This window comes from Elephantulus edwardii, unplaced genomic scaffold (genome assembly GCF_000299155.1).
Source record: "Elephantulus edwardii isolate Elephantulus edwardi_28Jun2011 unplaced genomic scaffold, EleEdw1.0 scaffold00398, whole genome shotgun sequence".
Classification (NCBI taxonomy): Eukaryota; Metazoa; Chordata; class Mammalia; order Macroscelidea; family Macroscelididae; genus Elephantulus; species Elephantulus edwardii.
This window is the reverse complement of record NW_006400148.1, coordinates 987,524-1,006,875: the sequence shown is the minus strand read 5'-3', so window position 1 is coordinate 1,006,875 and position 19,352 is coordinate 987,524. Positions and strand designations below refer to the sequence as shown.

The 19,352-nt window shown below is 36.6% G+C and overlaps 1 protein-coding gene across 1 annotated transcript in view; it reads right to left on the bottom strand.

Moving 5' to 3' along the window:
• LRRIQ3 (leucine-rich repeats and IQ motif containing 3) overlaps window positions 1-19,352 on the bottom strand; it is a 156,120-nt gene that overhangs the window by 11,398 nt on the left and 125,370 nt on the right. The gene's annotated exons all lie outside the window — the stretch shown is intronic.

Below are 19,352 nucleotides of genomic sequence, written 5' to 3'. Positions count from 1 at the left end.
AGCCTGCACATCTGGCATATGTATTATATATATAATTATATAAACTATTTTTACATAATTACTTTATCTTATACATGTAATAATTTTTACTTTTTTCTGGACAAAATTTAGCTTTGATTAAAATGGATTTTCCCTCTCTAGACAAACAAAGAAACTCAATCATGACCTCCTTTGTTATTATAAATGAAGATTTGACTAATTCTTTGCCCATGAATTTTAAGTATAAGTCTAATGCCATTTCTGTGTTCTCTTCTTCTCTCCTTACACACAAATAAGACTGAATCTCTAAAAGAACCACATAACATAGAGGGAGCCAAGACTGTTCTGAGTCACTGTTGAAAACTACTCACTGGCCAGCATTATTATTCTTGGATCTTTATGGAAACCAAGGCGAAACTTCATAATGTTGCAGGCTATTTACATTTCTGACTCTATTTGTTATCCCAGACAGTTTAATTAATACAATAATTTGAATCACAATTTTGTTCATTGTAAGTTTTTTTAATTAAAAAAACCCTGATGAATTAGTGAAAAATATGAGGAGAGAAGTTATGCTAATTAGATTAACATAAATTTAGATTAATCTTCAGAAAAGTTGTCTCAATTCTAACTGTTCCAACCCGAATCTATTAAAATTACTTTCTTCCAACACTAATATAAAAGTATGGATTGTGAAAACACTTTACAATAAATTGTTAATGTAAAGTTTAGTAAATTGGACACATCCAGGGGCTCCATGGGTAAAAGGTCTAGCAAACTCTTTATGTAAAAACAGTAGTCAAGAAAAGTCTATGGAGTGGTTCTACTCTATAACACATTAGAGTTACCATGTGTTGGGTGCTGATTTTATGGTGGCCAAACCCCAAAATAACTTTAATTTATAAATATTGTCTTCCCTAGTAGATTCACTTAACTGTTTTTATATGTCAAAATGCCACTACTAATGGTGATTTTATAGGAACTCAGTCAAAAAAATAAATGAATAGCAGGATTTTCTAGAAAGCAGGATTGTCCATTCACTTCCAAAATATAAGAGGCCTTAAAAAACCTTATGTACAATAGAGCACACTTAAGAGTAGACTAACAAATATGGCAACCAAGGCTGCATGCACTCTCAAATTTGGAAACACAAAAGAGGAGAAACATTTGTAATCAGAAACTAACATGGAATGTGGAATGTGGAATGTGAAAAGCAAGAATGGAAGAAAACTGGACATCATTAAGAAATAAATGGAATGTAAATATTGACATACTACTTATTGGCTAACTGAGATGGATTGGCATGGGACATTTTGAATCGGATGATCATATGATCTATTACACTGGAGATTAAAAGGTAAGAAAAAAAGCAGGGTCATTTTCACAGTTAAAAAGCCCTTTTCTATAGCTAGCTTAAAATACAATATTGTAAGTGATGGGATAATATCCATATACATACAAGGAAGCACTGTTAATACCATTACTAGCAGCTTGAGCCAAAGTGGAGGAATTAGACTCTTTCTACCAACTTCTGCAGTCAGAAAGAGATTGAACATGAAACTATTGTTATTATTGATGATTGCCATCAAGTTGAGCACAACTCATAGCGACTCTATGAACAGAAGACCTAATGAGTTCCCATAACTATTATCATTTTTCCAAATTCATAGAGTTTCCAGAGTCATGTAGTTAAGGAAGTGGATGCCACTCCTGCTTCCAAACCTATTTTACAACTGGGAGCTCCACCAAACACTGTCCACATTGGTAAATCATAATTGTATTCAATACCCCATTGACACAAGGTTCAGCATCACAGCAAACCTAGATTATTTTATATAGTACATAACAAAGACTGATGTAAAATTAGAAGAATGTTCCTCCAGATATAACAACACTAGTCACACTTAGCAGTGGTTAAGTGTCGTCAAACTGAATACAACTCACAGCTACCCTTGAACAAAAGACCAGAACTCTGTTCTATAACTAATATCATTTCTGCAAGTGTATAGAGTTTAGTTCCCAGAGGCATATAGTTTAGGAAATGGATGCCACTCCTGCTTCTCAACCTCAATCAATCTGGAAGCTCCTTCAAACATTGTACATGATGGGTAACCATTATAGTATTTGACACAACCATGGCAGTGTTCAGAATGATCAAACATGCAACTAAATGCATTAATAATAATGGTTGAGTGAAATGCAAAAGTTGGGAACGAAGAAAAGGATCAGTAGTCAGAAAACATGAACTTGGTGACAGAAATGAGGTTGGGGATAGAATTATAGAGTTCTGCACAATCCACAATTTATTCATTGCAAATACCTTTTATAAGAAACAAACACTGGCTATACACATGGATTTTACCTGAAGGGATGCACAGGAATCAGATCGATTATATCTGGGGAAGAAATCATTGGAGAAGTTCAGTATCAGCAGTGAAAATGAAGCCAGGTGCTGATTGTGGAACAGACCATCAACTACTCACAAGTAAATTCAAATTAAATCTAAAGAAGATCTAATGAAATTCATAGGAACAAAAATTTCATCTTCATTCTATCCAACCTGAATTTAAAAACCAACTCAGGGACATATTTGAGGCCTTGAACACTAATGAATGAAGACCACATGAGCTGTGGGAAGATACCAAGAATACCATCCATGAAGAAAAGATGGAGGAGGAAGAAGAAAAGACCAAAATCGATATCAAAAAACTCTGAATAATGCGCTAGATTGTTGAGAAGTCAAAGCAAAGGAAAGAAATCAAGAAGCTGAATAGATTTCAAAAGACAATTTGGGAAGACAAGCCAAAGTATTTTAAAGAAATGTGCAAGGAGTTGGAGTCGGGTAATCAAAAGGGCCAACTTGTTCAGCATTCCTTAAACTGAAAGAACTAAAGGACAAATTCAAGCCATGAATTTTAATACTTAGGGATGTGGTGGGCAGAATATTGAATGATCCAGGAAGCACTAAAAGAAGATTGTAGGAATATACAAAGTAACTGTACCAAAAGGAATTGGCTGACACTGAAGAATTTAAAGAAACAGCATATGATCAAGAAGAAACGGTCATCAAGGAGGAAGTGCAGACTACTCTGAAGAACTAGTCAAAAAAATAAGTCCCTAGGAATTGATGGAGTACCAATTGACATAATTAATCAACCAGATTCTTCACTAGACTTGCTCACCGGGTTGTGTTCAGAAATCTTGACAACTACCACCTCGCCAAATGATTAGAAAGGATCCATATTTATTCCCGTTCAAAAAAAAAAGCGAACTGATAGAATGTGGAAATTATCAAACAATAGCACTAGTACTATGTTGTTTGTTCTTATGTGCCTTATGTGCCATCGAGTTGCCTGCAACTCACAGCAAACCTATACACAACAGCCCTAAACCCTGCTCTATACTGTGCCAATCTCACTGTCTCCGACACACCTACCCCCATTATTCCAGTCACTGAATCAATCCAGCTTATTAAAGGTCTTTCATCTGGTAGGTAAAATGTGTGTCTGTAAGATATTCTTCTAACAGTGAATATCTAAATTAAGACATACTAGAAAGAAGGATTGGCCATCCACTTCTCAAATGTAACTGGCCTTTGAAAACTCTAGGTACAGCAAAGCACACTTAGAGTACACTAACAGATGTGGAAACTGAAGTTGAGCACATAAATTTGGAAACACAAAGAAGGAGAAACAATTGTAAGAAATTTACAATTAGTATGTGGAATGTGAGAAGCATAGAAAAACTGGACATTGTAAAGAAATGTAACACATAAATATTGATATATTGGGTATTAGTGAAATGAGATGGATTGGCATGGGACATTTTGAATCCCAGAAACCTATGATCTATTATGCTGGAGTTGAAAAGATGAGAAAAATATGGGGTCTCTTTAATACATAAAAAAGGCCATTTCTAGATCCATTTTGAATTACAATATTGTGAATGACAATATCCATATGCATATAAGACCTGTTAATACCATTGTCATTTAAATTTATTTGCCTACAACCAGAGTCAAAAAAGAGGAAATAGATTATTTCTATCTACTATTGCAGTCAGAAATTGGTCGAACATGTGACCAAAATGCATTAATAATAAAGGGTGGCTGGAATACAAAAGGTGAGAATCAGGAAGAAGGATCAGTAATTAGAAAATATGGACATGGTGACAGAAATGAGGCTGGGAGTAGGATCATAGAATTCAGTACAATCAATATTCATAGCAAATACCTTTTATAAGAAACATAAACACAACTTATACACATGGATTTCACCTGATGGGATGCACAGGAATCAGATTGAGTACATCTGTGGAAGAAACCATTAAAGAAGTACAAGCTGGGTTTAGAAGAGGCTGTGGTACTAGGGATATCATTGCCAATACCACATGGATCTTGGCTGAAAGCAGAGAATACCAGAAGGATTTCTCCTTTAGTTTTATGACTATGCAAAGGAATTTGACTTTGTGGATTAAAAAAAAAAGTTACCAACATTGAGTAGAATGGAAATCCCAAAACACCTCAATTGTGTTTATAATAAACCTATACCTAGACCAGGAAGCTGTTGTACAAACCAATCAAGAAAACACCTCATAGTTTAAAATCAAGGAAAAGTTGTGTCAGGGATGTATCTTCTGTTCATACTTTTTCAATCTATATGTGGAACAAATCATTTGGGAGGTTGGACTATATGAAGAAGAATGTGGCATCAGGATTGGAAGAGGTTTTGTCAACAACCTGTATTATGCAAATGACACAACCTTGCTCAACTGAAACTTAGAAGGCCTTGAAGTGTTTGCTGCAGTCTTAAGCATGGATTGCATTTCAACATCAAGAATATAAAGATTGCAACCCTTAGACCAGTTGGCCACATCATGGTAGATGGGAAAAATATTGAGATTTCTAACAATTTCATCTGCTTAGATCCAAAATCAACACTCTAGGCAACAGCATTCAGGAAATTACAAACAACAACAACAACAACAAAAAAAAAAAAAAACCACACCAAAAAAACCCCACCACCAACATTTGCTTTGGGAAAGTCTGTTGTCAGGGAACTCTACAGAGTGCTAATGATCAATGATGTTAGTCTAGAAATAGTTGTGCCTGATCAAGGCTGTTGTCTTCTTCTTAATTACTTGCTATACATCTGAGAGTTGGACAATGATTAAGAATGACAGAAGATGAATTGATGACTTTGAGTGGTAGTGGTGGAGAAAATTTGAATAATATATCATGGACTTCCAAATGAACAAACAAAAGTGTCCTGGAGAATATAAAACCAGTTTGCTCCTTGGAGGCAAGGATTTTGAACCTCTACCTCACATAATTTAGGTATGTTGCCAGAAAGGATGAGTCCTTAGAGAAGACATCATTTTTGGAAGGGCAGAGATCAGCACAGGAGAAAAGATCCTGGTTGAGATGGACTGATGCAGTGACAGTGGTAATGTGGGCAGGATTGTCAAATATGATGAGATAAGCTCAGCTTGAGGCAGAGTTGAGAACTGTTGTTCATATTGTTCGTGGGGTTGTTATGAGTTATAGTCTACTTGACAGCATATTAAAACAACAATATCTGACTTCTGCTAACTCCAAAAGATGTAACTGTCCACACCATGATCATGCACAGAACAAAACCAAATCTCATGAGTTCAGAATTATACCCTACTCTCTTGAACCTCTTTCCACCAATTCCAGCACCAAGCTTACTGCTCTGGTGGGTTCAAAATTTGTTGTAATAGCTCACAGAGCACATGTAACCAAACTCATGATTATTACTAGGGAAGTTAACAGGACACAATTTCATTTGGCAACAGGATTGAGTTTCTCAACAATGCATGCTAAGCATGCTCACAGACCCTTCAGCCCTCAGCCCCATGGCTTTATGCCACTTGTTACAAAGCTCTTGTAGTGTATCATTGAGTTGGAACCTGTAACAGGTAGAGAGGCTATGAATTGCATGGAAGGAGATTATCCATCCTTCTCCCTTGGATTAGCTGGTGGATCCAAACCATGTGCCTTCAGGATTAAAGCTCAGCTTCTTACAGCTAGGCTACCAGAGCTTCCTAATAATTAGAATTTTGTTGTTGTTGTTGTTGTTGACTGCCTTGGAGTTGCGCACAAATAATAGTGTCCCTATGAACAAAAGGCCTGACACTCCTCTACAGCTATCAACATTTATCAATGTTCATAGATTTTCTGGAGGCATATTGTTTAGAAAGTGGATGACACTCCTGCTTCCTAACCTGTCAAAGTAAATTATTGTTTTTATAAGCAATTGAGTTGCTTGCGATGTGTCACGACCTTGTGTACAGCAGCTCTGAACCCTGCTCTGTCCTGTGCCAATCTCACTGTCTCTGACACACCCATCCTGATTACCCCAGTTACTGAATCAATTCACCTCATAGAGGGTCTTCCCCTCCTGCACTGTCCCTCCATCTTCCCAAGCATGACATCCCTCTCCAAGGATCGGTTCCATGTCCAAAGTATGTCAGATGAAGCCTCAGATGAGTGTTGTACCTCTAAAATTAAACTGTAAAGACAACCAGACAAACAAATATCATGACATATTTTTTCAGACCACAGCTGAGGCCTCTGGAGGCATGGCAAGGTGGAGTCCTGGGTAGGCGTATTGGCACACAACAAAAAAGTGGATGACGAAGTAAAAGAGCTTAACAGAAGATCTCAGAAGGGAGTTTGAGAAGATAAAGTAAAACATTTTAACAAAATGTGCAGATAGCTGGAGACAGAAAATGTAAGGATTCACTCAGCATTTCTCAAGCTCAAATAATTGAAAAACAAATTCAAGCTTTGAGTTACAATACTGAAAGATGCTATAAACACAATCTTGAATGATCCAAGAAGTATCAAAAGAAGATGGAAGGAATACACAGAATTGCTGCAAAATAAAAAAAAATTAGTTGACACTAACATATTTCAAGTACCACATGAACACTAGCCACTGACAATGAAGGATAAAATTCAAGCTATAATGAAAGCATTAAAATATAATAAAATAAAAAAATAAGCCCCAGGAATTGTTGGAACATCAACTGACATGTTTCAACTAACAGAGTGCATGTGCTCACAAGTGTATGCCAGGGAATTTGAAGGATAGCTACCTAACCAACTGATTGGAAGAGATCCATATTTGCCCCATTCCTGAGAAAAGTGTATAAGGTAGATTATTGATGAGTCTACCACCAAACATGATGCCACATTCCTCCCCATAAATCCCTGCTTCTTGAATGATCTGTTCTACATAGAGATTAAGAAGCTATGGTGACAGGATGCATCCCTGATACGCTCCTTCCCTTACTTTGAACCATGCATGCAGTGTTAACTTGTCTGTTCTGAAGACTGCTTCCTGGTCCAAGTATATATAGCTTTGGCATAAGCACAACCAAGTGTTCTGGGATTTCCATTTTCCTCAAAGTTAGCCACAGCTTGTTGTGATCCACACTGTAAATTGTCTTTGCACAGTGAATGAAACATAGATACACAATGCTCTGGTACTCTCTGCTTTCTGCCAAGATCCATCTGACATTGGCAATAATGTCTCTAGTGTCACTATCTTTTCTAAAGCCAGCTTGTATTTCTGAAAGTTCTCTGTGAGTGTACTGCTCCAGTCGTTTCTGGATAATCTTCATCAGGATTTTGCTGATGTGAAATATTAGTGAAATTGCTATGAGGGCTCAATGATATGTCTTCAACCGCAATGGAATGGATTGAGAAATTATGGTACATTCACACAATGGAATACTATGTAGCACACAAGAGCAATGATTTCATAAAACACTACCTAACATGGGAGGGACTAGAGACCATTATGCTAAGTGAAATAACTCAGTCTCCTAAAGACAAATGTTGTACAAGGCCATTGTTGTAGAATGAGTATGAGGCTCCAAGGAGGGGAGGAGGAGCTTAATCTTAGGGTTGCACAATTTGGTGGATGGAGGGAGGGATGGGTAAAGGGAAGGGGAAAGATCTGGGGTGAAAAGCAATGTATATGTGTAAGTAAACCAGTAAAGAATTTTTTTTAAAAATTTAAAAATTTTAGATGAAAGTATTGAATATACCACAGACAGCCAAACAACAAATAAGTATGTACTGGAGGAAGTGTAACTAGGGTGTTTCTTAGAGCAAGGATGAAACAGCATCTCACATACTTAGGGCATGTTGTCAAGAAGAGTCAGTCCTTGGTAAAGACATTCTAAAAAAGGTAAAGAGTAAGTGGAAAAAAGGAAGACGCCCAACAAAATAGATTGAAACCGTGGCTGTAACAATAACCTGGAGAATATTAGATATGATGAGGATAGTGCACGATAGGGCAGGGTTCAAAGAGTCATTATGAGTTTTAATCACCTTATACGACCTAACAATAATAACAACAACAAATGGGGTCATAATGGCTAGGGCCCAATTTGAGGGCATCTAATGACAAAGGTATATAAAATACTATTCAGGGTTCAAAAATCCAATATGTTCTTTGTATATTAGATGGTTAAATAATTGTTTTTTTTGACATTTAAAAAAAATGCACAGACTTCACAAAACACTAGGGATTACATAAACTCAGCTGTAAGAGAGGTAAGTATTGTTGCTGTTGATATGTACCATCAAGTTGGAACCAACTCATTGCAAATTTTCAGAGTTAGTAAATCACAAGGGAGGAGATTGTCCCTCTTTCTCTTACAGAGCAGTTGATACATTTAAACCATATCCCTTTGGGTTGCCAGAAAACTTTCTTACCACTAAACCAACTGTAATTCTAGTAGAATCCATTTATCCCTATTTTCTAAATTCCTAATTTCTGTCAAGTTCCACATCAAGGAAGCAAAGATTCTTACCATTGGGCCAATTGGCAGCATCATGATAGAAAGAGAAGAGATTAAAATTGTTAACAGCTTCAGTTTGCTTGGTTCCACAATCAACACTCTAGGTACCAGCAGCCAGGAAATCAAAAGACAAATTGCATTGAGAAAAACCTTCTTTCTGAGACCTCTCCACAATATTGGAGAGAAAGAATGTCAGTCTAGAGACTAAAGTACATCTGATCCATTCCATAGTCTACTTTAAGTCTCCAATTAATCAATAACATCATAAAGATAGAGAACTTTCAACAGCCTACACAATCATAAAAGAAATGGCTTCATACATACCAAGTAAAACTTCACATAATGTCAAGATAGGAGCATGTGTCTTCAAATATTGTGAAAAAACAAAATAAGCCTTTTGCTAAAAATGCACATCATATTTCAGACAGAAGGACTACCCCAGAGACAGAGAGCCAGAAAAAATATATTGCCATGGAATTATATAAACAGCTACAGAAGAAGGAACAAATAATGGGAAAAAAGAATGGAAATAAAAAATAAAGTTAATACTCCAGAGACAGGGAATGAGAAAAAAATATACTGAAGAAGAGTTATTTGAATAGGTAAGGAAAAATGTGGAAATGTTGGAAGAAAGAATAGAACTCATAAATAATGTGAATATCCGAGAGAAAGAGAGACACCTAAACATATTGATATGGAGGAGCATACACAACGTCTGAAGAAATTGTAAAAGATGGAATATAATTGAGGTTTTTGCTGTTGTGCTATCATGTCACCTGCAACCCTTAGTGACCCTACATACAGCAGCTCTGAAGCTTGCCCTGTGCTAAGCCAGACTGATTTCAACACAGCAGTACCCACTGCTCCAGTTAACTGTCTCAATCAGTCGCATCCTTGTTCTTCCTCTTCTGTGCTGTGCCTCCACCCTTCTGAGTATGATGTTCAAGAACCAATTCCTAGTGGCCATGTTCCAAAATTATGTGAGTTGGAGCTTCAAAATTCTAACCTCTAAGGAGAAACTTTGTTTTATCCTCTGAGATAGAAACTTGGTTTCATCCTCTGAGATAGACTTATTTGTTTTCTTGGCAGTCTATGGTATGTTCAAGACTCTTCCTTAGCACTACAACTCAAAGACATTTATTCATCTTTCGTCATCTTTAGTCACTGTAAAGCTCTCTGATGCATAGCAAGTAATTGTGAAGACAATGGATCCTAAACACACACAAAAAGGTTTGTTGTTGTTATGTGCTGTCATGTTACCTGAGACTCATAGTGACCCTATGTATAACAGCTCCGAAGCCTGACACAACCTACCCCCATTGTCCCAGTTACTGTATCAATCCATATCATCTGGGATCTTCATCTCTTTCACTGTCTCTCCACCCAACTAAAATTTGACCTTAAGTTCCACTTGAATTTTGAAACCATCTCAGGAACAGGTTGAGACCATGAAAATCAATGAGCAAAGACCAAATGATCTGTAGGAGGGTATCGAGAATATCATCCATGAAGAATGAAAAGGTCATTATGAAGGAAGAGGAGGAAGAAAAGACCAATATGGATGTCAGAAGAGACGCTGAATATTGCACGTGAGCACTGAGAAGCCAAAGGAAGGAAAGAAATCAAGAAATCATTGAGTTGTATAATTTGATGAGTGAGGGAGTGGTGAGGGAAATTGGAATAATCTGATCAGTAAAACACTGTATTTGATTTTGCAAATAAACTAGTATAAAAAAAGAAATTAATTAGTTGAAGAGAAGATTTCAAAGGTCAGCTCAGGAAGAAAAAGCAAAGTATTATAAGGAAATATGTAAAGAGCTGTAGTCAGAAAACCAAGAGGACCAAACTTGCTCAGCATTTCTTAAGCTGAAGAAATTGAAGAACAAATTCAAGGCACGAGTGAAAATGCTAAAGGATCCTTTGGGCAGAATATTAAATGATCCAGGATGCATTAAAAGAAGATGGAAGAGTGTACAGAGTCACTGTACCAAAAGGAATTGGTTAACTCAGAAGAATTTCATATAACAATATATGAGCAAGAATCTGTGGTGATGAAGAAGTTCAAGCTGCTCTGAAAGGACTGGCAAAAAACAAAGCTCCAAAAATTATGTCATATCAAATGATATATTTCAACAAACTAATGCTGCCCTGGATGTGCTCATTGAGTTGTGCCAAGAAACCTGGAGGTCAACCACCTGGTCAACTGACTGGAAGAGATCTATATTTACTCCCATTCTAAAGAAATGTGACCTGATAGAGTGCAGACATTATCAAACAATAGCATTAATACCACATGCAAAGAAAATTCTGTTGGAAATTATCCAAAAAAGGCTGGCAAAGCACATCAACAGAGAATTGCCAAATGTGCAGACTGGGTTTGAAAAAGCCGTGGTACTAGGGATATTATAGATAATGTTAGATGGGTTTTGTCTGAAAACAGAGAGTACCAGAAAAATGTCTATCTCTGTTTTATTGATCATGCAAAAGCATTTGAATGTGTGAATCATAACAAACCGTGGCTGACTCTGAGAAAAATGGGAATCCCAGAACATTTGATTGTGATTATGCAAAACCTATACTTGGGCCAGGAGGCAGTGGTCAGGACAGATCAAGGAGCCACTACATGGTTAAAAATTTGGAAGGGTGTATGCCAGGAATGTATCCTGTCTCCATATCTTTTCAATCTATATGCAGAACAGATCATCTGGGAGGCTGGGTTGTATAAGGAGGAATGTGGCATCAGGATTGGAGACTCATCCACAACCTGTGTTATCCAGATGACACAATCTTGCTTGCTTGAACTGAGGAGGACATGAAGCACTTGCTGCAGAAAGTCAAGGACTGTAGCCTTTGATATGAATTGAAGCTCAACATTAAGAAAACAAAAATTCTCAGCACTGGGATGACTGGCAGCATCATGATAGACAGTGAAAAGATTGAGATTGTTAAGAGCTTCAGTTTGTTTGGCTCTACAATCAACATTGTTGGTACCAGCAGCCAGAAAATAAAAAGATGAATTGTATTGAGAAAGTTGGTTGTTAGGGACCTCTCCAGAGTACTGAAGAGAAATGATGTCAATCTGGAAACTAAGGTGCACCTGATCCAGGCCATAATCTTCTCAATTACTTGCTATGTGTCAGAGAGCAGGTCAATGACTAGAGTTGACAGAGAATTGATGACTTTGAGCTGTGGTGCTGGAATAGAGTGTTGAATTTGCTAACAGAATGCCTGGAGAACAAACAGGTTCAACCTAGAGAGGGTGAAACCAAGCTGCTTCTTTGAGGTAAGGATTCTGAAGCTTTGCCTTATGCACTTTGGGCATTTTGCAAGGAGGGATCAGTCCTTGGAGAGGGACATCATGATTGTAAGGGTGGAAGGACAGAGAAAGAGAGAAAGACCTTTGATGAGATGGATTGATTCAATGACTAGGGTAATGAGGGTAGGTGTCAGAGACAGTAAAGTTAGCACAGGAGAGAGCAGATTTCAGGGCTATTATAGATAGGGTCATTATGAGTTGCAAGTGACTCAATAAAATTTTTATTTCTGTGGATTTGATTTTACCTTCTTTAGCTTTAATTTGAACTTGTATATGAGTAGTTGATAGTCTGTTCTACAATCAGCATCTGACTGAGTTGTCACTACTGATATTGAACTTCTTCAACATTTCCTTCTACAGATATAATAATCTGATTCCTGTTAATACCATCAGGTGAAATTCATGTGTACATACACACAGTCTACATTTATGTTTCTTATAAAAGGTATTTTGGGGGAAAAAGCATTTGCTATGAATAAATCATTGTGCAGAATCTTATCACTCTATCCCCAGCCTCATTCTTATCACCAAGTCAATTTTTCTGACTACTAATCTGTTTTCCTTATTCTTAACTTTTGTATTCCAGTCACCCATTATTATTGATGTATATTGGCTGTATGTTCAATTGATTTAAGATTGCAAAATTTGGTAGAGAAATAGAAGAAATTTAAAAAAAAATACACACAAGAAAAGAGGGTACAACCAAGACAGTATTGGAATTAACAGAGATGTATGAAAACACAATTCAGAATATTGAGACAAATAGCAAAAGTTTCCAATGTGGTGGAGAAATAGAACAGCAGAACAAGGGAGGTGGGAGAGAGTCAGTCAACCAGAAGACAAGAAACTCAGTAAGAACATACTAGATGAAAAAGTTGAGAGGAGACAGAAGGGGAATAAAGAAAACATTAAAATCACATGGGATGATGTAAAAAAGAGCAGCATATATATGAGTGGAATCCTAAAACACAAGGAGCACAAAGAAAGCACTGAGAAATTTGCGGAAATGTTACTCTAAGAAAACTTTCAAAGTATTATAAAGAACAAGTAATTTCACATTCAAAAAACCTCAGCAAACCCCAGAGTAGATTAAAAAAAACCCAAAAACAAACAAACAAACAAAAACCCAACCCCATCAAGACATCACAACCAAATTCTCCAGAATCAAAGGTAAGGATAGAATGCTAAAAGCAGCATGTGAAAAACAAAGAATCACCTGCAAAGGAGAACCAAATAGACTAAGTTTTGATTTCTTAGTTGAAACCATGTGAGAAAGAAGACAATTGGATGGCATTACAGAAGGTACAAAGACAACAATTGCCAGCCAAGGATCCTGAATCCAGCAGAGGTGTCCATCAAATATGAAGAAGAAATTAGGTCATTTGCAGAAAAATAGAAATTAACAGAATTTGTGAAAATACTATCAACTCTACAAGAAATTCAAAGGGAAGTCCTTCAAATAGAGACACCAAAGGAAAGTGGATGTAACCAGAAATAACAGAAAAAGAAACAGCACAATGGCAGCAGTGAATCCTAGCATGACAATAATTGTGCTTAATGTATATGGACTAAATAATAAGAAACAAAATGGGACCAAACTATGAAGGCCTTGTCTATGTTATAAAGAGGTTGGAAAATACAGCCAGAAATGTACAACCAGGAGAGAATAACAATGAAGAGGACCTTATAAAGATTAAGGCCTTGTGTGCATCAAAAACTTAACAATAGGGTGAAAGAAAACCTACTGACTCAGAAAAAAAACCCATTTGGCAATATCATTGCAGACAAGGGTCTCAAAACAAAAGTTTATAAAATACTAAAGGAGCTTCACAAGAAAACAAAACAAAACACCCAAAAGAAACTGATAATCCCAATTACTAACTGGGTCAAAGACATGGAAGTATTTTTCATAAAGGAAAACATTTGAGTACCCAACAGACACATGAAGAAATGTTCAAAATCACTAGCTATCAGAGACACAAATTAAAACTGCAATGAAATACCATCTCACCCCAGTAGTAATGGCAAAATTTAAAAGGACAGCATGCAATAAATGTTGGAGACAATGTGGAGAGATTGGAACTCTCATATACTGATGGTGGAATTGTAAAATAGCACAACCATGCTGGAAGGCATTTGGGATTTCCTCAAAAAGCAGAGAGTAGAAATTGTATATGGCCCAGTTATTCAACTGCTAGGAATATACATCAAGGAAAATAGAACAGAAACACAAGTAAGATTTGTACAGCAGTGTTCATATCAATGTTATTCACAATCACAAGAACATGGGGAAAAACCCAAATGTTAATAAACAAAGAATGGATTGAGATATTGTGTTACATTCACAAGATGGAATACTATGTAGCACTCAGAAGCAATGATTTTAAAAAATACTATATAACATGGGAGAGGCTAGAGACCACTATGTTATGTGAACTAACTTAAGTCTTATAAAGACAAATACTACCTAAGACCATTATTATAAAAATAGAAGGATTAGTAGTAAAATGTGTACAAAAGTGCAAAGGGGGAAAGAGAGGGAACAGGGAAATGGATGGCAGAGGGAAGAAAAATCATGAGGTTACAGAGTTTGTTTGGGCAGAGGATGGAGGTGAAGGAATTTTAAAGATTCAGTTATTGTTATTATGTGCTGTGGAGTCACTTGCAATACATAGTGATCCTGTGTACAAAAGCTCTGAAACCTGCTCTTTTCTGTGGCAACATTATTGCCTCTGACAAACCTATCGCTATTACCGCAGTCACTGAATAAATCCCTCTGGTCAAGGGTCATTTTCTCTTGCACTTTCTTTCCAACTTCCCAAGCATGATGTCCCTCTCCAAGGACTGGTCACTCCTTGCAACATGCTCAAAGTATGTCAGATGAAGCTTCAGAATCCTTGCTTCCAAGGAGAAGCCTGGTTTCACCCTCTATAGGACGAGCCTGTTTGTTCTCCTAGCAGTCCATGGTATATTCAATATTCTTTTCCAGCACCACAGCTCAAAGACATCAATTCTCTTTATATTATTCCTAGTCATTGTCCAGCTTTCTGATACATAGCACATAATTGCGAAGACCATGGTCAGGATAAGGCACACTTTAGTCTCCAGATTGACATTTGCTTTTCAGTACTCTGGAGATGTCCCTGTCAGCAAACTTATCCAATGTAATTCGTCTTTTAATTTCCTGGCTACTGATACCAAGAATGTTGATTGTGGAGCCAAGCAAACTAAAGCTGTTAATAATCTCAATTTCTTCACAGACTTTCATGATGCTGTCAATCAGGCAAGTGGTAAGAACCTTTGTTTTCTTGATGTTGAGCTTCAATCCATATTTAAGGATGCAGTCCTGGACCTTCTGCAGTAAGTGATCAAAGTCCTCCTCAGTTTCAGCAAACAACATTGTGTCATCTGCATAATGCAGATTGTTGATGAATCTTTCTCAAATCCTGATGTCACATTCCTCCTCACAAAGCCTAGCCTCCAGATGATCTATTCTGCATATAGATTGGAAAGGTTTGGAGATAGGACACTTCCCTGTCATACACTCTTCCCAACTCTGAACCATGTAGAGTTTCCTTGCTCTATTCTGATGACTGCCTCTTTGTCCAAGTATAGCTTTCACATAATCACAATCAAGTGTTCTAGGATTCCCATTCTTCTCAGAGTTAGCCACAGTTTGTGGTAATCCACACAGTTAAATGCCTTTGAATAGTCAATGAAACATAGATAGACATTCCTCTGGTATTTTCTGCCTTCAGCCAGGATACATTTAACTAGCTATAATATTCCAAGTACCATGCCTTTTCTAAGCCAGCCTGCATTTCTGACAGTTCTCTGTTGATGTACATAATTTTCAGCAGAATCTTGCTTACACGTGGTACTGTTTAATGATTTCCGCATTTGCTGCATCACTTTAAAAGGTGGAGTTGTGATGGGCATGGATCAATAGTGATTAATTTTATAAAACATAATGTTTGGGAATGATCGTATAAAACACAATGAGAATACAGAAATGTATGAAATGAAATGTATACAAATGAAGCACAATCTATATAAATTTTTAAGCAAACTAATATAAAATAAAAACTTTTTAAAAAAATCAGATAATGAGAACCAGATACATAGTCCTGATTAAGCAAAAATGTCATGAGTTTTGCCGGAACGCAGGTCACACCATTGGGGAAACTCCTTTTCTATTCATAGCATTTTTAATTGTGGAGGGGATTATGTGAAATCAAACTTTGTACTGTGAATGACTACATTATAACCACCAAGTGGAAGAACTGTTGCTCAATCAAGTTGACACAACCTCAATCATTACAATTCAGTGAAAGAAAATGTGCTTTAAAAAAAAATCCCAACAAAACACAACTCTTTTCTTGTTCTTTACATGAAATTATATACATAGAAGCAAAACAACTGGAGCACTTTATACTCAATTTATTTGAACTGTCTGCAGAGATAGCTTTAACTGTCATTTGGATCTTTTAGAACTCCTATGAACACAGAAGTCAGTACCATTTGTGGTCAGCAGAGTCTGTTTGCCTCTAAACGTATTACAGATTTATGAACCATCTGTGAAGAAACAAATGGGCTAAGCCTATTTAAAGTATGTGTTGCTATGTTCTGAACATTCACAAATGGATTTGATGCAGTAGCTGTTTTCAGAAAACCTGTCTGACATCTTAGCAGAAGCAGATGGCCTTGCATGTTACAGAGGAGATAAGAATGTTTTAAGTTCATATGATTAAAATAATTGGAGTGAAAGTAAAAAGTACATTAAAAAGGCAATAAAATAAACTTCCATTGTATGCACAGTTTTTTCTCTCATTTGTTAGTAGTATAAATGTTATATAAATGCTGGTGACAGTTTATTTTTTCCTTTAATATTTATTTTCCTAGTAATGACACAGAGACATTGTTATAAATTCTTCCCAACTTGTCTCAGTACAAATATACATACCTTGAGGTATATTATTTGTCTGAAACATGATACATGTACAACCACAATAATGTCTAATGTATGTAAAGGTCAGTTTCACATCTTGTACAAAGATGGTTGCACATCTTATACAAAAATAAGTTGAATGCAATAATATATATAAGGGTTCTTTCCCATTCTTATTAATGCATCTTGGTTAGATGTTCAATCAATTCTGACTGCAGTAGTTGATAGATATCATCTATTTCCTCCTCTTTGGCTACCATTGTAGGTACATAAATTCAAGTAATAGTGGTATTAACAAGCCTTCCTATCCTGAGCCAGACTTACTGATTTCGACAAACCTGTCCCATTACCCTAGTTTCTGTATCAATACATCTCAACTGGGGTCTTCATCTTCTGAGTTGTTCCTCCAACTTTCAAAGCATGATGTTCTTCTCCAAGGACCAGTCCCTCCTGGCCACATGCCCAAAGTATGTGAGATGGAGCTTCAAAACTGTCACCTCCAAGGAGAAACTTAGTTTCACCCTCTCCAAGTTAGTCTTATTTGTTTTCTTGACAGTCCATGGTATGTTCAAGACTCTTCTCTAGACCACAACTCAAAGCCTTCAAATCTTCTTCTGTCATACTTAGTAACTGTCCAGCTCTCTGATTCATAGCAAGTATAAAGTGCACTTTAGTCTTTAGACAAATATGGTTGCTTCTCAGTACTCTAGAGAGGTGCCTGACAGTAGATACTCCAAGTGCAATTTATCTTTTGATTTCATGAATGCTAGTGTCAATAATGTTGATTGTGGAGCTGCACAAACTGTAATTGTTAAAAACTTCAATGAATAGAAATCCAAAGTCTCTGTAAATGTTCATTAAAATTAATAAAATAAAATTTTTAAAAAAAACAACCAACCTCAATCTCTACTCCATCTACCATGGTGCTGCCTGCCAATTAATCCAGATAAAGCTAAAACACATCAACATAAACATTTAAACAATGCTTTTTTATTTCAACTATTAAGATTTTTTACTTTCTTTTTCTTAATGATATAAAGAACTAATTTTCCCCCTTTTTATTCTCCAATTCCAGCTCTCACTTTGCTTTGTCCTCCTGGGCTGTTCTTTGAAATGATGATATTGATATATCAGCTAAATATTATTTTTTAATATTTAACACACTTTAATATATATATATATATATATATATATATATATAAAACCAGGAAATCAAAACACCAAATTCACTAGAAGAATGTGTTGTCTGGGATCTCTCCAGAGTGCTGAAGAGCAAGAATGTCATCCTAGAGACTAAGATGCATCCTTTCCATATCATGGTATTTGTAATTACATGATACCTATCAGAGAACTGGACAATAGAAGACAGACGAATCATCAAGGCCTTTAAGTTGTGGTTCTGGAAAAGAATTTTGAGCATACCATGGATTTCCAAGAGAACTAACATTTCTATCCTGGAGAGGATGGAACCAAGCTGCTCCTTGAAGCCAAGGCTTTTTAAACTGTCTAAAATACTGTGCACATGTCTCTAGGAGAGAGCAGTTTTTGGAGAAGGATATCACCCTTGGAAGGGTTGAGGGAGAGTGCAGGAGAAGAAGAACCAGAATGAGATGGATTGACACAATAATTGGGTTAATGCAGGTAGGTCTGTCAGAGACAGTGAGATTGGCTCAAAATGGAACTGGGTTCAGAGCTATTGTGCATAGGGTGGCTATGAGTCATAGTTAACTCAATATTCAATAGCATATAGCAACAACAAATTTATATATATTCTCTCTATATATAGATAGATAGATAGATAGATATATCGATTTTACACACACACACACACACACACATACACATACACATCAGGGTCACAACAACAACATAGGGAGAGCTCATTTGGCCTAATGGACACAAAGTGGTGCTACCAATCCAAAGGTGGGTGATTTTAATCTGCATCCCTCAGGCGTGGTTTTAATGGTTATTGGCCAAACATTCTTCTAGGTGCTATAGCACTGGTTTGTCCACTTGCTGTACAAAAAGGTAACTCGTGGTTACTGTGATGCTGAACACTGTGACACTGATGTGTCAAATATGATAATTGTCACCAACGGTTATCAATGTTTGGTGAAACTCCTTGATTAAAACAAGCTTGGAGGCAGGTGTGGCATCCACTTTTTAAATAGCTTGCCTATGGAAACACTATGAACTTGGAGAAACAATGAAAGTTATACAAATGTTCAAGTATTTTGTTCATAGGGTAGCTATGAGTAGCTTACAACTCAA